Source organism: Cyrtonyx montezumae, unplaced genomic scaffold, assembly GCF_038088225.1.
Source record: "Cyrtonyx montezumae isolate F1298 unplaced genomic scaffold, pur_monq_1.0 scaffold_13, whole genome shotgun sequence".
NCBI lineage: Eukaryota > Metazoa > Chordata > Aves > Galliformes > Odontophoridae > Cyrtonyx > Cyrtonyx montezumae.
This window is the reverse complement of record NW_027071859.1, coordinates 22,262,886-22,279,307: the sequence shown is the minus strand read 5'-3', so window position 1 is coordinate 22,279,307 and position 16,422 is coordinate 22,262,886. Positions and strand designations below refer to the sequence as shown.

The 16,422-nt window shown below is 38.2% G+C and overlaps 1 protein-coding gene across 5 annotated transcripts in view; it reads right to left on the bottom strand.

Moving 5' to 3' along the window:
- The window catches only part of MLIP (muscular LMNA interacting protein), a 93,677-nt gene that overhangs the window by 76,120 nt on the left and 1,135 nt on the right, over positions 1–16,422 (bottom strand). The gene's annotated exons all lie outside the window — the stretch shown is intronic.

The following is a 16,422-nucleotide window of genomic DNA, read 5'->3' as shown; positions in this document are numbered from 1 at the left end:
ATCATTTGTTGTTTGTTGAAGAAATTGCAAAACTTGGATAAGTCAAATGCTAGAGCTTCTTAAATGGTTATCCATTACCACTCAGTCTGTAGTAGTTTATGTCCTTGGATCAATTTTACTCTCCTATCTTTTCCTATCTTTTAAATGAGAAACATTTAAAATCAAAACATCATTTCCAATTAGTGGAATCCAGCAGTACAGATTTGGCATCAGGATCAGTAAGGATCTGACTTCAAAAGAGCAACATCAATTGCAAGGCAGTATGTTTGTGCCAATGCGTGGTATGGCAGTGATAGATTCCTCAGCCATCAGGGAGATCAAATTTTTGGAACAGACTAGGGATAGCAAGCTCTCAGCTGAAGGGACACATGCTGAGACTCACTATCTTCTGGGTGCAGACACTCTCCCCTGCGCCCCGTGATCATCTCTTAGTCTCCACACACTACACACCATGTAAGAATAACATTTACCTTCCACTTTGCTTTAGTTACAAAAGAAAAGAGATTTTCTGTTCACCTTGCCTTGTGTTTTTTCGCATTCTATTTTCCTCCCTCAAGCTGGCTGCCAAACACAAACAAGATAGCATTAATCAAAAAGTTATTAGTGAACTTTGTAGAGGAAGTTTCTTTACAGACCAAATGGAACACCTTCATCCCAGAAATGAGTTCTTTTAGGTTATAAACAAATCTCACAAAAAAACCCATGGGCACATCATGATATCAGGCGTTAAAAACAGAAATCTAGTCTTAAGACAGTTTAATTGGATAAAATTTCCCTGCCATTTCTTTCTCTGATGTAAGAGCACCTTACCTACCACCTGCCCAGAAGGGCTGAGTAATGTCATTATCTGGTAATTTCCCAAAGTACAGTTGTTTTCTAAGATTATATCTGTTTCTTCTCCCTTAGTGAATGACTTCAGAATGATATTCATCTGATCAGCTGTAAAGATCTGCAAAATAGAAAACTGTCTGATTTGTGTTCTTTTTCTATGCAATGGTAAGAAATTGTCACTTCTGAGATGTGGCTCATTCTACCCAAGGGTAAATGTTTAAAATCATGCTAATTATGCTCTGAAATTGTGTTATATGTTTGTTTTGGTTGTTTGTTTGGTTTTCTAATTGATTGTAAAATAAACCAAGGATGACTCATTCAGATGTACTTTGTAGATATCCAAAAGAGGGGGCTTGAATCCTGCCTAAACAATGTTAATTGAAAAGCTCACGCATAACATTCTCTGTGGTACTGAGGGCAAGGACATGTTTTCTGTAAAATTTGTAGAAAAGCAAATGTATAAAAATCTCCATTTTCCCTTCAAAGCATTGGATTTCTGGTTAAGATTAAAGTTGCCATGAAGCAAGACATGACTATATCATACAATCAAATTTGGGATGGTTTCATATAACATAATCCCATTATGAATCTCATCACTTCAGGAAGTTTCAAATGCCAAAAAGAAATGGAGAATTCAAACATCAAGAAAATAATAGATCCTTCAATTTAAAATAAGGCCAGGAAGAAAATGAAGGTACAGGAATATCTGTCTTTTTCCTTATGCCTTTTTTCCTTAAGTTTGAACTGCAGGTACCAGTCAGGGGCACCATACTGGGCTAAACTGACTTTATATTAAGCCAATCTTTTCATTCTTAATATCTAACCTGCTAAAATTGACTATCCTTATGGCAGAGAGCCAAACAAAGAATGTTATAACCATATCTCACACGTAACATTGTTCCTAGGATTACTGAACACTGGCTGAGCCTCAGTTTCACACCAAGAAACACATCCAAAGCACAAACACAAAATATAAGCTGTTACCCCACCTGTTTTTACAGTTCTGCATCAAAATATTATTGCTTGGCTCAACTCTCTATTCCCAGTACATTACTTTGGAACACTTATTTACTGGTGAGGACAGTTACTGTAGGATCCAAACATCTCCTTGATATTAACCATTCTGTTTGTCATCAATATGAGTCATCAGCAGCAGTCTCATCTTCCATCCTCATGGTCAAGGTTGAAAAATTACTAAGAATAGCAGCAGAACTTGACTGCAGAGTGTTTTTCGGGGGAGCTCAACACTGAGACTCTGACTAATGCTGCTAATTGAATTTTTACCTCCATCTAAGAGGAGGATTCAAGCTGTGAGAGGTAATACTACTATTTGTAACGCTTCTTTCTACTGTGTAGTTCCTGTGACATATGTAATCATTACACAAAACCCATTTGCAAAACTACTGAAAACATTTTTCCAAAACACACAAAAAAAAAACCCACATAGAAATAAAAATCTGGAACCTGGTGGTAGGTTATCATCAAAACACAAAGTAGCACATAAGCCCTGGTGAAACTCTAACTTGCTTCTGGTAACAAAAATATTTTATTTATGGAATAAAATTTTCTCCCTCCCCAATTAGCCATCAGATTAATTACTTTCTTTCAGCAGTGACTGCTGCTATGTGTAACCAAGTCTGAACACCTATGAAAAAATGAAATTGACATATTACACTTTTCACATCAAAGACTTGTTCTAGATGACAGAGAGAAGTTAGATAAGAAAATTTGTCACATTACTTAAGGCAGACTCTTTTGAGCTTTTTCTATCAGCTTTGAAAATATATGTATTAAAAAGAAAAATCTGAAGAATTATGATAATCCTAAACTTACTCTGTGCTAAGTAATCCAGATAGCAATGAATTACTTTCATCTTCCAATATAATTGGTGCAAATTAATTACCTTTTCAGAACTGGTTAAATAAAGGCACACACATGCACCAGAAATGTTCAAATGCCGATATAAACAGGACCAAATTATAGTACTTTTTGAGAAAATCACTCAAAACACAGCCAAACTTTGCTTCTTCTCAATTATTTATTTATTTATTTATTTTTTTATGATGACTTCTCCTGAGTTAACTGCAGCCCAGTGTGTGTAGTGAGCCCAAAAATACAGACAGCACCAGGAACGGGGACTGTGTCAGTATGCAGCTGGCAGGTTAGGGTAAACTTGTGTTTGAAAGTGGTAAGCTCCAGAAAGAATATTTGAAATGTTCATTTTGTTATTGTCTATTGTTAATTTTTAATCAAAACAGAACAGTACTGTCTCAGCTGCTTCAGCTCCATTTGTAGAAAGGGAGCCACACAAAGCTGAACACTCGCAAATAACAGTGAGAATCCCTTTTCCAGCAGCACATGCAGTCAGCGCTTTCATTCATCTCTGCATTAGCAACCAGTCACACAGTGCTTGCAACAATCGTTGCCACAGAGTTATCAAAATTTTCAGCTGCAAACTCTGATCCCTACAGAGATTAAATCACAGAAGCAACCCAAACAAAATCAGTGGAGTGCAGCTAATGAAGTGTGTGCATAGATCTGCACAAAGCCACAGCCCTGAGTATTTATCAGACAGCAAATGGGCTAGTAACCAGATGTCAAAAGAAAATACAAATAAAAAGAAATAAAACAGTAACATCTCTCTCTATATATGTCAGAAATGAAAGACTAATACCAGTCAGCTTTTGTTTATGTAAATGACAGAAGAAAATTGAAAGGAAAAGAAATGAACTAACTTTAATCTTGGAAGGTCCCACAAATAAAGAGGTCAACTGAAAACTCTAGTTTATGTTATCTGATATTACTCCAGGCTTCTTAGTTCTGACAAAGAAGCAAGGCTGTATATAGAACAAACTTCTGGGCTGAAAAGAGGTGCAAAGCTTCAGAATGGAAATCATTCTTCCCAGAGCTGCTCTATATGCCAGTGTGCATTGTGCTAAGGGGCACCAGCCCTGGGAGCACTTCAGGAGAAACAGAAGAGCAAAAATCAATAAAAACCACGACATATTGCCCAGTGCTGTGTGGCACTGTGTGAAGGCAACCTGAGAGAACTGAGAGAATAACAGCAAACGAGGATGGTCTGATGCCAGAGGATCATTAACTATGGAAATAATAATAAATCAAGCAGAGAGATGAAGCCTTCTCGCTTAAAGGTATGATGTACCACTGCTGGCTTCCTGAGTAGAAGTAATACATCTCCTAATTACACAGCCAACATGGGACATAAGTATTCTTTATAACTATCCACTTCTGTTTATATAGATCAAAATAAAACAATTCAGGTAAGACTGAGTAACAAGTGCCATCAAGAGAAATGCCAGAGGGAAGGGAAGAAAATCTTGTTTACAGTTCAGGTAGGCTCAGGCATGACAGTCAATGGCAGAAGCTGTTTGCATGGAGGGAAAATTGTTGTCCTCAAAATCAGTATCAACCCACCTGGAAAGCTGTACTGATGAAGTCAAAAAGCCAATCCTCACACATCCAGCAGCATAAAAAGTTTGGTCTCCTTGCTGACATCCAATACCCTGCTACATGTGAAAATGCAGGTGGCTACATTTCACAACTAAAATTTTACTTGGAAGAGGCTTATGTAAGTGTTTAGTGAGGGATTAACAGATGTTAGGAGAATTTCTGCATCAACATGATAGGTTGCTATGAACACATTAGCAGAAGGAGTTTCTCCAGGCTTACAAGATACCTACAGGCATTCTGGCAAGTAATCTGTGAATTCTGCAAATTTATTCACATAAAGTGAGATAAAACTTAATATTAGATGCAAACAATGCAGTATTAGATCAATAAAATGCAATCATTCACTTCACATGACAGTGAAAATGAGGCTGTGGGACAGCCCATCAGATCTGTTATTTTCTGCTCTTGCTCTTTTTCCCCACATTTCTTGAACCATTTTTCTTCACATTTAGTTCTCTACTATTTGTTTTTATTTCTTTTATTTCTCTCATCTCTTACTGTTTTTATTCATTTCTAGTATTCATTCACTTTTTTTTTCCCTATCTTTCATTTCTCCAGTTTTTGGTTTCTGTCAGTTTTTCTGCCACCTTCTCATATGGATTTTTAGAGCTCCCAACCTCCCCTTTCCTGCTATCAGCCTTCTTCCCATGCTTTTTCTAATGACTACAGCTGCAATGCTAAAATGTTTCTGGTATATATATTGCAACCAGAGTAATTCAGCTATTACCACTACAGTTTTTACATCTTGCTGCAGCACTACCAGCTACAAAGACACCTCCAAGGTCCGCCTTAGTAATTTTCCTTATAGCACTATGTTCACTAGCCCATTGCTTCATGAAACACCTAAATGCTGAAGTTCCATGGAGTGTGGTTTAGCTAGTCATAACAGCACTTATGCCTTAAAAGTGCACATAGGTTGACATTTCAGCACCTCCTCCTCCTTTCATTGTCCAGTACTTTGCAGCACCTGGAAAGCCATGTATACCTAGATGTAGGACAACAAGGTCCTACCACTACTGCTTGTCTAAATGTTCTATTGCCTTGGCCCAGCTAGATATCAAAGCACTCCTTTCATGCCCAAAGCTAGCTCATTATTTAATAATCAAGTGTTGCATGCTCACATTTCCTGATCAGGAACATTCTGATGCTTCATATCAAAGCCAGATGTTGTTGAGCACTCCCAGAACCCAGAGGTATTTCTTGCTCTATGGCATTTCTATGGCATCGCTGTTCAGCAAGAGAAGGGCAGAGCTGGATGAAACATTGCATTGATTGACCAGAAATGTAAACTTAACACGTGAGAATAAAATGAAACAAATTCAAAAATAACAGGCTACTAGAAGTAACCTTCACTGAGAAATAAATAGCTGTTCTGTGTCTATCTTTAAATGCTAAAACATAGATTTCTTTGTGAGTTATAGCTCCAAATATCATTAAGTATTAATAGCATAACACCTTACTGGTCATTTCAACCATTTTCTAAACAACTGAAGTGAACACACAGCTAACAAACATAAATGTACTTCATGATGACTGTTTTGTCAGATAAGTTCCTTGAACATGAAAGCAATAACAAAGAAACCATCTTAAACATATGATGCAATTTAACATTTAAAACTTCATTAAATAACATTTAAAACTTCATTAAAAGTGTTTCAAAACCTAATAACGTTAGTACACATAGGCATATTATATGAGAATGGTTTGCTTATAAAATCCACACCTTTTAACTAATACATATTTAATTAGACAACTAACGTAACAATATGGCAAATGTTGGGGTGTTCAGCAAGGAATTGGAAGAAAAAAAATGAACTGATTGCAGCCTTCTAAAGACTGCTTCAAAATCATATAAAGTAGGGGGGGTTATACATATATTCAATGGGAGCTTAAAATAAACATCTGAAATTGACTTGAATGACATTTATAAAGAATTCAGACGAAGAAGTGAGAGTACAATAGCTTGTGCTCTAGAGACGAGTAGTCATTGGTTACATATTTGCTCATAACCTTGAGCTAAGAAGCCCTGATGCGGATGATTCATGGATGAAATTGCCCCATACATCATATAAAACTGGAATATTAGTGATCCTTATGATGATGCAAACATAATTACTATTTTACTACACCACCACATTTCCACTGGTTTCCAAACTGAAAACATTTTGAATCCTGAATGTTATCTGACAGTTTACTCTGTGTTCAATAAGCTCGAGCACTAAAATTCCCCTCCAAATTCCCACCCATTCCCGATAAAAAGCAAATGTGGTTAGGACATGCTTTAGAAAAGAAAGATTCAGCATGTTATTTTTAGCTTGGTGCCTGCTGTGGAGTAAGGAAATATTACATTCTTGTGCCACACAAATCATCACTTTATCTAATTTTAGTTAATATTCATGAAGACTTACAAGAAACTACAGATTTACTGGAAAAGGATCAGTCCCTCAGATGTTGATTAAAATGGGTAACCTGCTTTTAAAGGGACTTAAACTTCTCTGGGGTCATTGACTTAACCATCTAAAGCATTCACATTCAATAAATATTCAGTACATTCTTGTACAACATAGGAGCCTAGCTGTTTAGAAGTTGTTCCTTCTCACAGACATTACAATTAAGATAGCAATAATCCACTGACAATTATATATCTCTGCACTTAGGCTGCAGCTAGCCTGAGATATCTCTGAGATTGATTACCCACTATTCACATTCCATGCAAATGACATTACTTTAGAGAACATCATTCTATTAGAACAAGTTGTATTTGTTTTGGTCTAAATGAAGACAACCAAAATATTTAAACCATCTCCTGCATCATTAACAAGGGCATATTTAAATCTGCAATATTTTGTATGAGAAACAGTAAAAGCAGAACACAAGAAAATTAATGCTAACAACAAGCAATTTCATAGACAAGTGATGTTTTACAAGAAATATACAGTATACAACAAAATAAGAATATGTAATTCTGCTCTTAAGAGCATTTATCATCAAGGATTATTATCAATACATTTGTGCAGAAATAGAAAAAAAAAGGTGTTTTCAAATACTAAGGTGAAAATTTTAAATAAGATACAGTCCTAAATTCTAAGAAGTTTGTGATAATGACTGTTACACACAGTATGCTCTGATAATCAACATTAACCATCAAAGCACATCCTGATACTTCAGTGCTTGATGTGACACCCCTCCCAAGTTTTACACTGCAGAGACCATTGTGAAATTCATTTCCAGACATTTTTTTTTATACACCTGTAGCACTCAAGCCCTTCACAGCATTCCCATGGAGCCAAGTGGTCTCATTATTGCTATTAGGCAAATAACTAAATAATGCCTACTATTCACTCATTTTGAAACAGCTTAACCATGTCCCCAGTTTCGGAATTTTGAGATTGCCACCCTTGACCCTTCCTGCAGAGGCAAATTTCTCAGAGCACTTAGCAGTGTACACAGCCATTTTTCCAACTCATCCCTTTGATTGGCATTCTGTGGGAGGGCGGAAATGTCACAGTTCCTTTTCTTTGGACATCTCAGCCATTTCACCTGTTTTCAGCATTTGACAGGAAACACACTGAAAAACGTAAAAAACATTTGGCTGGAAATAGAAAGGCAATAATAAAATAGATTTTTTATTTCATAAATAAAAGTTTTTAATTTTTTATTTATAAAATTAACAAAGATAATCATGGTTTTGTTTTGATTGCATCATATCCTTATGCACCTGTTGGATGCAATTCCTAAGCAAAATTGCCATTTGAGAATAAAGAATTAGCCTGTAATCCTTTTACTGACATTTGTGTCATAGCGCTTAGGAATAAAGCAAAGGGAAAATTGAATTTGCACAGGTAATCCTAACTTCCAAACCCCAAAGTGCACTTTTTTTATTTTTCAGTAGTAGATTCTTAGAAGCTATAAATACAAAAGCTCCTGAAAGTGCCAGGCAATTTATTGTATGATGCAGCATTGAGTCACCGCAAGTCATTGACAAGGTTGGCAACCTCAGCCCCCTTCAGCCCTGACTTCTGCTCCTTAGAAGCAGGGGAAGAACTGTCATTTAACTTGGTTACGGGAATGATTTATCACTGCAATCTCTCAGCACAAAGACTTATAAACTAACCTACCCTGCAACAAATAACCAAAAAACCCTAACTTTCCTTGTTAGACTATACTGCTTCTCTCCCAACAAATAAAACACTGACAGTTTCTTGAAAATTTTTAAATGTATGATTCCACGATCAGTGTCACTTTACCTAATAGATTGCAAATAACATAACAAGAATGAAAACTGCTCTATTTTCAATTGCTATCAACTTCATAACATTACTTAAAATTTTACATGTCAAAGAAAAGGGAGAAAACTTATAACCTTTTCTCTGCTGAGACTTTAAAGACAAATATCTGCATTTTGCTATTTTTGTCTCAGAGCAAGAGATTGAACGTTTTTGGCTCAGAAGTTTTGCTTAAGAATTACCATCTCTTTGCCTGATTATCACTTAGTTCTGGCTTTTGATCTGGATGTGTTTCAAGATGCTCTTAGGAAATATTGAATGGCACAGCTCTTGCTTGAAGTTGAAAATCTAATTAATTTTTCTAGACTCCTTATTATATAAAATCACCACCAACAGAGATATTTAAGTAGCCATAAAATGGTGATGTGCTGCCAGTAAATTTTTATGAGATATATGAAACCACTACAAAAACAATTTAAAATCTATTGAACATGGAAACAAATTTTGATGGCTCTTTCCTAAAGTCTCAATTGTAGGTGGCTCAAGTGATCCAACTGGCTTATCACAACATTTAAGAATGAAGCATTTCAAAGTCCCTATCATTTTTCCCTTGCTTGATTTCCAAACTTTCACCATGATTAAGACAGAAAATATTAAATAGCAAAGATAGAATGCTATAGATCCAATTTCTGTCTCAAGGAGACAAATATATATATTTTTTATTTCTGTATACATGTCAGTCTGAAGCAATAATATATTCATTTATAATTAAAGATAAGAAAATCTTCAACCTATTGCTTTGCGCTTTTCAGAATACTGAACAAGCTAAAAGCTGTTGAGCAAAATAAATGTTTCATCTAAATTCAAAAAAATCTGCTTTTATCTCTTTTCTTCAAAAATGGATACTCGCCAGTAGAATCTATGTTTAATAAATCCTTTTAAGCCTATCAGGTTGGGACAAATGTAGCAAAAATGTCATCACAGAGTATCTTGCAATCTGTACGGCATGTCACCGTCAGTTGCTTGGGAAGCCTACCAGTCAACTCTCAAGAATGAAGTATTTAGTGCAGAAAGCTGTTCAGTGTGACCATCATATGGAAACAAGATCAGTCTTATCTTAAAACAACATAGTCAGATAGATCTGTTGCCAGGGTTGCCACCACTAAAAAACAAATGTAGATTTATTGCAGGAGTAGATATCCGATAATTCAGGTATTCCATAGGAATTGTGAGAATAATAATAATAATAAGTAAATTAAACACAATAATGTTTAGATACGAACAAGAAGTTCTTGTGAAAATGCAGAAACACAATGGAAAGCCTGCAATTTCCAAATAAAAGCTGACCTGCAGATTGACCATGCAATAATGTATTGCAGGACCGTGTTGCGATGACCCTCAACACGCCAAAATATTCTTGTGACTTTCTGTAGTTCGAGAAAAAGATCCCATCATCTGCTATGACAAAAGATCTTATCTGCTGCATCCTACAACAGGCTTTCAAAGGAACACCCAGAAAGGAAAAGCTGCAGTTCTGCTCCATTGATACAGAAGAACATAGACAGAAAGGATAATGTTTACCTATAACGTAAAATAAACAGCAAGCAAAGGTTTTAGATGGTCTTAGGAAATGAGGGCTGCTAGAGGGGATTGTTATCTTTTTAGGAAACAGTTACTTTCATAATCACAAGGCAAGGGAAAGGAGTAGGGTAGGCGAAGGGAAAAAGGAAAGAGGAACAGAAAGTGAAAGGCAAAGGGAGAATGAAAGGAATTTAAAAGTTTCTATGACTTTCAATGGAGAAGATTTTTGACAAAAAGTCCTGATAAAGTTAATTCATTATTTTTTGAAAAAATATTCATGAAGTCAATGCATCATTCTTGCCACAACAATGGAACTACTTCAGAAACAAACAGAAGAACAGATGTTCTGAGGTTCTGATAATTTTCCTTCAAAATAATTTGGTGTCACTTTCTGGACATAGTGCTTAATGTGTTTAGACTTAGTGTTTAAAGTACATTTAGGGAACTTATTCTGAGAAGCAGTCGCTAATTACCATTAATTTAACATTGTCTCCGGAGAGAAGAATATGAAACATACTGAAGTATTATGTCTTTCATAGTGGATACAAAGCAAACACAGAAACATGTTATTTCTGGTCTGCAGGTTGCCCCAGAAGACTAGCTCTTTTATGGTCCACCTTCTTTCTCCCTTCTCATGACTCACTTGTTCCCTTTATTTCCCGTTCATCAAGTAGTTCCGTTTCCAAGAATTCACATCAAAGTAGCAGATTTAATGCCACTGGTGTATTATTGAGTGCTTTCAGAATTTAAAGGGCAGTGAATTGAAAGCAGTAACTTTTTTTTTTTTCCTTTTGTGGAAGAGTGAGGAGTTCTTAATGGTAAGGATGGTCTCATCGCGTATCGATGTTATATGTGTTAAAGGTGACTTGTAGATGGAGAAAGCTGTTATGTTTCCTGAGAAATGCAGTAGTGCCACTTCAAAACTGAAGAATGAAAGAAATGTTGTTTGGAAGATACTTTCATGGGTCACTCATTCCAGCATTCATCTCAAAGCAATACTTCAAAAACAAAGCCAAGTCAGCCATATCTTCTCTCCATTGAGTCCTGACATCCTCCCAGGATGGATAGACCACAAATTCTATGGTTGTTCCTATGCTGTGCTACCCTTCTTTGAAGTAGCTCTTCCTAGCCTCCATCCTGATTGTCAAAGTTAGGAGAAGCTGTGAACAGCAAACATTTCCCAAGTGTCACCCACAACTCAATCCCACATTTCTGAGGGACATCTTCAGAAAACTTGTTATTTTTCTCAGCAACACTCTCTATAATCAAACTTATAGAAAACTTTATAGAAACAGTATAATTCAAGCAAGGATCAAACCAATCTTACCACAGATCAATCTTTCAATGTCACTGAATACAAGAGTTCCAGTGTCTAGAAACATTTTCCAGAACTGTTTTAATCCATCAGCATAGACTACTCCTCAGTGCTGATATTTCTCTTTTTGCTGCCTCCCTCAAAATGCAGGCATTTGAATTGCAGAAGCAGATGCAGTTGTTACAGGGGCTCACTTCTCATTTCAAAAAGTTAAAATACACAAAGTTTATTTGTTCCTAAAAAGCCTCTTTCATCATCACATTGAAGTCTCTGCAGGAATCTGCTCCCTCCCCTTCTGAATCTCTGCATGAGATTGCATGGTAACATTTCATAGAACCTCCAGCCAAAAATGCACTGGCGACACCTCTCCAAGATAACTTTTTCCACTGAAGCATCCAAAGCTCAGTTTGTGCATTCTAGCAATGCCTCTGCACAACTGGCATTAGATTAAGGAAAAGGTATGATAAACCGAAGTTTGAGAGCTAAGTGTCAGGGATTAGAGCAGAGGCAAGACCAGCAGTTGGTGCTTCGCACTTGTTTTAGTCCTGTTTAAAGTCACATCAACAGTGATAAAAATATGCTGCTACCTGTGTCCTTCAAGTTTAGCTCTTCCTCCGTGGTGATCACCTGCTGGAGCAGTCCACACCTCTGCAGCAAAACCTCATCTCTCATCCAGAAACACTAATGCTGCAGCTGCCTCAGTGCTGTCTCAGCCATCTCATTATATCTGCACACTGACTGGAGATTGCTGATGTACTAGGATCTTATTGGCCTCTTCCTGCAAAGCCATGGCAAAGCCTCAGTCCTGCTCTTCAAAGCACAAAGATATCTGAAAGTGTATCCCATGACCATCCCTTATAGTAGAGGCTGCTGAAGATTTAAATTGTATAACATATTGAACTTTTTCTCACTAAGCAGTGCATTCCCATTTGACTTCCTGTAAGCTGCAAACCTCAAGAAATGGACCATCCCCTTGGAGGAGTCTGTACCACAGCACTTCCCACACAGAGGAACTGATCTTGACAGGGATTGGATCCTTTAGTTGCTACTGATATAAAAATACCAGTTGCTGCTTCTTGTAGGTTTGATCCACACTGCTTCATACAGTTTGAGTTGTCTCTATGTACTTTTCGTAGAAAGAAAATGATAGTTTTCTGATTTAAGTCTTGTGGTCCTTTATTACAGAGTGCACACTGACATCCAAAAGCTTATCTTAATGCTTATTCAAGCATCAGTTTCAAGCATCTGTTTGGCTTAATTTATTTCCTCTATGTGATTATCTGATTATCTTATCAGTATATAATGGAATGAGAAAGTAAAAAAACCCCACAAAACTCACAAACTTATAATGTATATAATGTATAAAGAGTGAATGTTCCCTGTTACCATAACAATACAAATTATTTTAAATGCAATACTTAGCGCATTACATTTTAATGAAGAGAGGTGAGATCAAACAGGAGACAGACAAGAGTGAAATACCATTATAATCTTTTCAAATAACAGATGCAATATGCATTAATAGAGGAGGACTTCTGAATGCAGTCTATTTTGAGCTAAGCTGTCAATCCAATATGGAAATGCTAGAATTATTCTGTCTTTTTGAGCTCTTCTAATAGCAAAACTATAAAAAGGAAAATTCAGTTCATCATCTGCTTAGTCCAATCTATTTGACAGCAAGTCATTCCATTTACCCGTCACAAAACAGGACTTCCATTATCTTCCATTTCCACAGTCAACTAAACACAGAATCTCTTTTGGATTCCCGCTGACAGGGAATCTTCCTCCAGGAAGCAAGGACAAGAACTCTTTAACAAGATATTTCACAAATATTATGTGAAATAGCCTGAAGCAGTAGAGAATTTCATATTATTTATCTCATCCGCAGAAAGCAGTGAATATAAAGGTACAATACTAGTTAATAAAACTGTCTGCAAGGTTATCCTAAATAGCTGTGATATCTTGAGCATGAGCTGGTAGCTATTTAACAGAAAATCTGCAATCAGAATATTTCATTATGATGCAGAATGGACTAGGTCTTTGTTCTTTTGTAAGCAGGTAGAAATATTTCTAACAAAATATATAAAATTATGGTTTATCTTAGACATAAACAAACATACATCATAGAATCATAGAATGGCTTGGGTTAGAGGGGACCTTTAAAATCATCTAGTTCCAACTCTCATGCTATAGGCAGGGACACTTCCCTCTAGACCAGGTTGCTCACAGCCCCATCCAGCTTGACCTTGAATGTTTCCAGGGAGGAAGCACCCACAATCTCTCTGGGCAACCTGTTCCAGTGTCTCACCACCCTCACAGTAAAGAATTTCTTCTTCCTAATACTTAGTCTAAATCTACCTTCTTCCAGTTTAAAACCATTTCCCCTCATCCTGTTGCTACCTGTCTTTATAAAAAGTCCCTCCCTAGCTTTCCTGTAGGCTTCATTCAGGTACTGGAAAGGTATTATAAGGTTCCTCCTAACTCTTCTCTTCTCTAGGCTGAAAAGCCCCAGCTCTCTCAGCCTGTTCTTGCTGGGGGGAGGAGGGATGCTCCAGGTGCTCCAGCCCTCTGATCATCCTTGCGACCCTCTTCTGAACCTGCTCCAACAGCTCCATGTCCTACTTGTGCTTGGGACCCCAGAGCTGGACACAGAACTCCAGGTGGAATCTCTCAAGAGCAGCGGGACAGAATCACCTCCCACGACTCGCTGGTCACAGAACTATAACACTGCAGAAATAACTAGGATGTGGTAAGATTGCTCACATGGCTACAGTGCTGCAATGGCTGGATAGACGATCCTCAGAAAGATAGTTAAGGAAGATAAGAAGAGGATCTTTCCATATGAAGGTACAGTTTGGATGTGGGAAGCTCATGTTGGGCAACGGTGCTTGGCAAGAGCTTGTGGCTCAGGATCAGAGGAGGGACCAACACGGGTGACATCAGGGTACATTGCTGCAGACAGCACAACTGGAGCAAAGAAGTAGCAACAAAGGATTATCCTGCTGTATTTGGCACTCACTAGATCTCATCTACAATATGGCATCCAATTTTGGACTCTCCAGACTTTGACAAATGGAAGCAAGTTCAGTGGAGACCACTGAAACTGTGGGAGTTGGAGAAATGTCATAGAATGGCCTGAGTTGAAAAGGACCTCAAAGATCATTGAGTTTCAACCCCTCTGCAGGGTTGCCAACCACTAGAGCAGGCTGCCCAGAGCCACATCCAGCCTTGCCTTTAATGCCTCCAGGGATGGAGCATCCACAACCTCTCTGGGCAACCTGTTCCAGTGTGTCACCACCCTCTGAATGAAAAAGTTCCTCCTAACATCTAATCTAAATCTCCCATCTTAGTTTAAACCATTCCCCCTTGTCCTATCACTATCAACCCACATAAGCAATCATTTCCCCTCCTGTTCATACGCTCCCTTCAAGTACTGGAAGGCCACAATGAGTTCTCCCTGGATCATTCTCCAAGCTAAACAAGCGCAGTTCCCTCTACCTTGCCTCACAGGAGACGTGCTCCAGCCCTCTGATCATTTTGGTGGCCCTCTGGAACTGTTCCAAGAGCTCTGTGTCTTGTGCTGGGGGCCCCAGGCCTGGACACAGTACTCCACAAGAGCTGAGTAAAGGGGGACAATCCCCTCCCTCTCCCTGCTGGCCACCCCTTTTTTAATGCAGCCCAGGATATAGTTGGTCCTCCAGGCTGCAAGCACGCACTGCTGACTCATGTTCAGCTTCTCATCCACCAGGATCCCCAAATCCTTCTCTGCAGGGCTGCTCTCCACGAGTTCTTCCCCCAGTCTGGATAAATACCTGAGATTGCCCTGGCCCAAGTGCGGCACTTTGTACTTGGCCTTGTCAAACCACGTTAGGCTCACACAGGCCCACTTCTCCAGCCTGTCCAAGTCACTCTGGATGGCTTTCTTTTCCTCTAATATGTCAACTGCATCACTTAGCTTGGCATCATCTGAAATTTGCATATAAGGAGATACTAACGGAGCCAGTTTCATTCAGCCTTCAGAAGAGATGGCTGAGATGGACAAAGCCCTGACAAACCTGGCCTGACTCCACAGCTGTTTTTAGCAGCTGGGTAGAGAGTTCCTGAAGCCCCTCCACACCTGAGTTATCCTATGCTCCTACAATATATGAAAAACACATTAACTATCACCCAGTCATGCATATGCAAATTATCACCCAGTTTATAGGCTATAAGAATGAAAACACTCCACAATGCCTATATTAAATACCACGTATTTGTCATGTTGAAGTTAAATAACAGAACAGATATGAACGACACATGTACAAATAGTATCTATATCACAGATTGACGCTGCTCCCATGCAGTGTTCAAATACTGAACTGGTATGCATTTAACTAAGAGAAAAGGGAAGAATCAATAAAAGCCCAGGAGGTGTAATACTGGGGAAAACATTGGGACAAAGTGAAATCTATCTGGCTATTTGTGCCAAAAGCGTTAAGACTAAACAGGCAAGGAGAATAGGAGAGGAAGGGGGTGAAGTCAAGGATGGGGCTGGGCTGGTAGGAAACTGAGTAATGGGAGGGATGGGCATCAAGCCAGGGCATTCCTCTGCTGCCAGCACAGAGCCGTGACAACCATCAGGATGGGACAGAACAGGACAGGATGGCACGAGGCTTCCTCACCCCTCACCCATGAGGCTGTGACCTGTCGCTGATCTCAGGGACTCCCCTGAGCTCCACACCTTCAGCTCTGAAGCAAGCAGCTAATCCTAAGGATGTTAGCATGGCTAATCAGTGGGATTCCTCTTTACCTCAATTTTACATTCTCTGAATTAGTAAATGATGCACACAAATTCATCAGAAGATGGATGCATGCTTTGTCTGCTTAATTCTTTGTGCATCAGGATGCAACCTGAAGTTAGATAATAATGTTATCTAATTACACTGCTAAGCATCCTCCCCACATACGAGCTAGAACAAAATTCTCAAGGTTTCTTTGAATGTTTTCCTGAGTTTTATA